The sequence below is a fragment of the Mycetomoellerius zeteki genome, unplaced genomic scaffold, assembly GCF_001594055.1.
Source record: "Mycetomoellerius zeteki isolate Tzet28-1 unplaced genomic scaffold, Tzet1.0 scaffold149, whole genome shotgun sequence".
In the NCBI taxonomy this organism is placed as follows: domain Eukaryota; kingdom Metazoa; phylum Arthropoda; class Insecta; order Hymenoptera; family Formicidae; genus Mycetomoellerius; species Mycetomoellerius zeteki.
In genome coordinates, this window is record NW_017256436.1 from 679107 (window position 1) to 685605 (window position 6499).

At 37.1% G+C, this 6499-nt stretch overlaps 1 protein-coding gene across 2 annotated transcripts in view; it reads right to left on the bottom strand.

Moving 5' to 3' along the window:
- Gprk1 (G protein-coupled receptor kinase 1) overlaps nt 1-6499 on the bottom strand; it is a 24899-nt gene that overhangs the window by 17946 nt on the left and 454 nt on the right. The gene's annotated exons all lie outside the window — the stretch shown is intronic.

Sequence of the window (6499 nt, forward strand, 5' to 3'; positions counted from 1 at the left end):
TTCTTCTATCTATTTCCTTTATCTCATACGGACATAACTAATGTAAATTTAACTATAATAATTAGATAGAAAATATAACAATAAAATTAAAAATTTTACTGACAATGAAATATTTTGAATCCATACGGAAAGGACATTTTTGCTAAAATTAATATCTTAAAAATTTAACTAGATATATACATCTAAAAATACTTCTGTTGAGCTATCAAAATAATTATGTAAGACACTCAAATCGGTTACTGGAATATCAACTTTTTGCAGTATTGCTCATCGTAAGATTGTGTGTGCCACGTAATTATTTAGACAGATTGTTTAAATACTGCTTTCGAAGTCGTAATTTTATGCATTCAAACACACGCGTGCACGCTGGAATATATCGCGGAAACTGCATATTTTTCTGCTTTACGCGATTTATGAACGCGACTCATAATTTACTGAGTTTTCTCTCGATCTTTCCCGGGCTCGGGAATTTTTTCCCTTTTAGGAATCTTATTTTACGCGACGCGCGGGTACACGATCCCTCTGCAGGTGGTTCGCAAGAGCGCGAAATGCCCTCGAAGGGCATGGTTATCCCGGTGTCTCCAGATGCGCGTTCACGCATTTTTAACTTAAGCGCCCCGTGAAGCGGCGAGGGTATACACTATACGTTCTATACAGCTATACGCGATACCGCTTGCGCATTAATGCTGTCATGAATAATCTCAACGTCGTCGCGCGATTTTTTTTTCTTTTTTAATTAGCCAGAGCTGAACGAGAGGGAGAGGCTCTGCGACGTCGTCGATGACAGCGTTAACGTTGACTTATACCGGATTTACAGTCGACGTACGGTCGACTGGGTCGGTGTGACAAGTCGAGTATACTCGACCAGTGTCAACGCTTTTAGTTGGAGTTAATTTTAGTCTAATATTAGTCGACTAAGCTTCTCTCAGCGATTACTACGCTACGTAAGCTAAGCATATGACCTGGTTATAGTTTATTTGAGAAAAAAAGGCCGTCGGCACACCGGGTGTCCCCATTCGGTCGCTCAAACTCAACCGCCGGACGAGCCTACCGCGCGTGCCGCACATTTCTCCTCTTTTCTGATAACGTTAACGTTGATAAGTTGCGGATCGAAATTTTATCACGTCGATGATCGTCGAAACGAGCGTGTGATTTACCCACGCGCGCAGACGAACGCCCCCGTTCGAGTCTGCACCCTTTCTCAATGGCGCGATAAACTTCATGACGAATAATACAAATCTGCTGTTCGCTAAGTTACAAAGGCGTTGCAAAAATAATGAGCTAAAAACAACTCGCGCACTCTGACATTTTTTAGAATATACCTATTGGAGATGTATCGGGGATCCGATCCGGCCGTAATAATCGAAGGCTGATCAGAGAATCGGAGGCGTATATTCCCCACGCGTCGCGTGATTCCTCGCAGAGTATTCGAGAGGAATCCCGCTTCTGGATCGTATTTATGAGTAGGTATACATTCGCGACACGATCCATAAAGCACAACGTTACGACTTTGTTATTACGACGTGACGGTTTACGCGGAGCTGGATGCAAACGCGAGAGCGGACTATGGAAACAGTAATGGACCTCACTGGTTAATCCAAATTTAATGGTCAGGGGATAGAGTAACCAAGATGATTAATCGAGCCAAAACGTAGAAATAGGATCGGTATTGCGCGTCCATCAACCAAGCTCTGACCTGTATTATAGCGTTTAAAGAGAGACGATAGTAAGTGATGTGATAAACCGCGCAATTCTTAATTATCTTTGAGCTGTGAGCTTAATCTAATAAAAAAAGTATATAATAAAATGGGTTTTATTGTCAATTTTTCTTCGAAACTTAAACCGCACACAATATTACGCGACGTAAACTCGTTAGCACCAAGAGAATTTCCCATTATCCTGTCGTACAAAAGTTATCTCACTTATACCAGCAATCAAAGTCAACCCGACTTTCGCGTAAACGCAAAGATAAGTCTGACTCAAACGACCCATACGGTCTTTTGATCGTGACGCGACACTGCATAAATTGCAAAAACATTGCAGAACATTTGAAGATGTATTCGAAAATGTATTCTAAAAAATATAAGTGTAGATTTAACACGCGATATCTATATAATTATCACTGTGTTAATATCAACGCCATCAAGAGATGTGAATTTAAAACTAATGTTTATATCAGCATCATAAAGGAATTAAAACCTCTATTATACTATTAAGGATTATGTTGATTCCCATCCGAGTACTACGCAGTAAGGATAAAGTATTATCCTTTGGTTCGAATATTAAATAAGAATAAAATGGTACCTAAGGAACATTCAGGTGAGAATGAACGCTCCCACGATATGAATTTAACACCAGGGGTTTTAAATCTTCACCTTTAATGGCGTTAATGCAAACATCAGGGGTTTTAACCACACCTTGGGCGCGTCCATTATCTCCTTAAGTATTCTTGTTTAAAACCTCCGGTGTTAAATCTATTGGCCGGTATTCATAGTCGATTCTTATATTTAAATCCCCTTGATCATCTTAAGTACAATCTTAAGATGTCACGAACCAATCAGAGGGCCGTATTTTAAGATATTACTTAAGACAGTCTTGAAATAAGAACGAACTATGAATACCGCCCCATGTACTGAGAAATTTATTTAGTTGGATCAATTCAAATAAAATCCTTGGTTGATACAATAAAATAATCCAGTTAAAACACAAAACATTTGGTTATTATAGCATTTTACTAATTGTTTCTGATAAATATTGTTAAAATGTTACAATAACCATGTTTTGCTTCAACTAAATTATTTTATTGTATCAATCAAGGATTTTGTTTGCCTACATTCAAACAAGAAATAAATTGATTGACTACAAATAAGAGTTTGATGCCATAACGGTCGAAGCTGGATTTTAGATGCTTAAATAATTTCTATGTGAATTTATATACTAAATATGTAGTAAATTGATTAAACTAAATGGGTGTGTTGGTGTTTAATATTAACAAGATGAGAATTATATACAAACATCGTATAGTTAAATCCACGTCTATATTTTTTAGTGTGCTATACGCAATTAAGTACATAGAATCATTATTATCACCGTTCCGTGCGCCGACGGCTTTGAAGGAATTGCTCATGAATCGACCACGCTTCGCGAACTTTGCTGTTGGCTGAATACAGTTTAGCGAACTTTCGCGAGAGAGATACCGCGTCGAACAATCGATACCCGCGGAGCTACTCTTCGCCGACGGCAAACCTCCGGTTGTGCGAAGGCGAGGGATATGTCGTTCAAAACGACGGGAGAATCGAAATATTTCAAGATGGATTTTAAGACTTCATTAACAGACACAGCTATGTAACCCGATATTCAACGTGGTCCATTCATTCACGCACCAAGTTCGGTGTGCCAAGATACTGTTTTCTGATTATGTGAGAGAATGACTGACAGAACTATCGCGCCACGCTAATTTCGGAGGATAAACGGAACGATTACGCGATTCATAACTATAATCGGCTCGATCATTTGTTTCTTTTATATGAAGGTCGAGAATAATAAAAATGAATTACACACGATTTGCCGTTGATATAAAGAGTATGGATGCACGGGGTAGGATGTATTAATAGAGGATGTGTCCGGTGTGTATTTGCGCAAGGACACTTCGTGACACGCGACCTACTGATTCTATTAGCTCTTCGCGAGCGTGAAGCACAGCTGAGCCATAAAATTAATTACGTAAATGAATAGATCCTAAGCATTACGAAGGAGTTTGGCCGTCAAATGCGTCGCCGATGCGCTCGATTTTACGTCAATCCAGAGATATAAATCAAACGGTTACGAAGGACTGAAAAGAATTTTTCAAAAGCAGATTAGTAACAATTTGAATTGTATGTTAAGAAGTGTCCTCAAAAATATACATTTCGGACTTTATTAGGCTATAAACTTAATTAAAGTTTTAATCAAGAGCAGAAGAAATGAATATGTGTGATCGGAATGTTCCGATGGTTTATTATTTATGAAAAGTTGGTTTATTGAGTATATTTTCAGATCTGTTGTCTGTACAAAAAGGACGATTTTGTTGAAGTATCTAACAATTGGCTATATGATAGATTAGTATTTACCTGGATATAGAGATCTGAAAAGAATTTTATTGCATCATCAAAATAATTACTTAAGGACGCTCAAATTGATTGCTTCAGAATGTCAACATTTTTTTGTAGCATTGTCATCATGCTTAAACCTCTTACATAATTATTTTAACGATCCAACGTAATTATTTTAACGATCCAACATAATTATTTTGATCGTCCAACAAAATTATTTTCAGATCTAGCTAAATTTTTAAATACTTCAGCAAAATCGTTCGTGTAGGTTCTCAATCGATCGTCTTTCAATTTTGATGGTCCAATAAAATTATTTTCAGATCTAACTAAATTTTTAAATACTTCAGTAAAATCGTTCGTTTAGGTTCTCGATCGATCGTCTCAGTTTTGCGATTTATAAAATTTTTATGTGTCTCTACAATTTCAATTTTGACACATACATTTTCTAGCTATAAAAGGGAAATAAAGTAGGGGGAAAGCACGTGCTCTCGAACAACGATTACTCGTAAAAGTTTCTGACTTTTGCTAACGGCACCTTTCGTATCCCTCGAACACGTAGTGTTTTCCCTTATTCAGTCGTTTTCGGCCGCGCACGTGAAATGCTCGCTTGGCGTGGCACGTGTGAAGTTGGCACCTCATCTTTTTGCACCACAAGTTTCAATGCAAGATCTATTTGCACCCTCAATAGTTTTATATAGTTCCTGATAGGTTTTAGAAATAGTTCCGTTGATTTAACTAAAAAAAAATAACATTTGACAAAATTTGAAGTGTTAACTTCATTTTTTCTCCAACCATCTTCTATGCTTAGAGTGTATAAAAATTGGTAATAAATGGAATTTTCTTTCAAATTACATATAAAATTCAAATTACGATAAAATTCGAGTAATATTAACAGGAATTGCTGTCAAAAGAAGCAATATTTATCGTTTTCTGTACTTTCGAGGAGAAAATGTGCTAGATTTGTGAAATTAGCACGCCATATCTTCAATTTAGGCTTTTTAGTATAAAAAAATGCGGAACTCTTTTTTATTTTTATAAGGAACTGTAGAACTATGTAAAGAGTGCTACTGAAACTGTCATTATTTTCTTTTTTATATTAATAGAATGTCGTGCTAACTTCACAAATCATATTTAAAAAGAATCTATGAAGTTATAATACGACATCAATATAAAAAAAATTACAGTACTCTTTTCATAATTCTACAGTTCCTTATAAAAATAAAAAAGTATAGCATATTTTATACTAAAAACCAAAATTAAAGATATAGCGTGCTAATTTCGGTTTTTTAGTATAGAAAAAAAGCGTAACTTCTTTAATTTTTTAAGGAATAATTTTTAAAGGAACTTTGCAACTATGAAAAGTGTTACTGTCATTTTTTTTATATTAATAGAGTGTCATGTTAACTTCACAGATCTTTGGCGTGTCGCCAGCAAAAACGAAGTTCGCTCTACCGAATCGACTTATTTTCACGAGGCCGAGAGCTACGGTTAACATCCGTGGTTTGCGGACCGAAAATAACGCGAACAGTGTAAACATTGGCAAGTTATAATCGATGCAAAGTACCGATCGGCGAGGAGGTTTTCGCGAGAGAAACTAAGATAGCGAAGGACGGAAGAGAGGGAATGAAATTTATTCTATCCCAGGTATTAAATCTTTCAAAGGTAAACCAAAAGTTTAACGAGTATATCGTACGTGGGTTACATATTTGTGCACATAAATTGATACGGGATGTCGATATCATCGCGTGAGGAATCCTGTAGATTACCGGTTACACTCTTTACTCGAAGGAACTTTTAACGTCAAAATGTCACGAGGTGGATGATTTAATCACTTCTGAAATGCAGGAGGTATCGATCGTTCCAGAAGCACGTGAACTTGTCTTCGTTAAGTTCGCGTGAATCCGTATGATCTTTCTAGATCGCGAAATCCTGCGCGAATTATTAATGCTCGTTTCTGTCAATGTAGATTAAGTTCAATCTGAGTTCAACTTCATCTTTTTGCTCTTCATTCTTTTCTAATTCTTATCTCCATTTCTACCGATGCAGTTTAATTTTAATCACGATTTTAACGCTTTCTACCAATATAGATTAACTTTAATCTCAGTTCAACTCACTCTTAATCTTTTTCTAATTCTTCAAACTAGAAAAAGAGAAAGAATTAGCTGAACCGAGATTAAAATGAAACTACATTCGTAGAAATGAGGATAAATGGATTCTAGACGTTGGAGATCGGAAAATTCGACGTCGGCTGCGAGCCAGCTGTAAACGAGGCACACGCGTCGAGCCCTCGGGCGACTGGTCAACAATGGTTTTGTTTGTAAACATTATTTATTCCTGGCGGTCCCGCGGAGCAGGATTTTCACGCGGGCTCCCGGTGAAGGGTGACGTCGTGTCGGCGACAGTGGAGG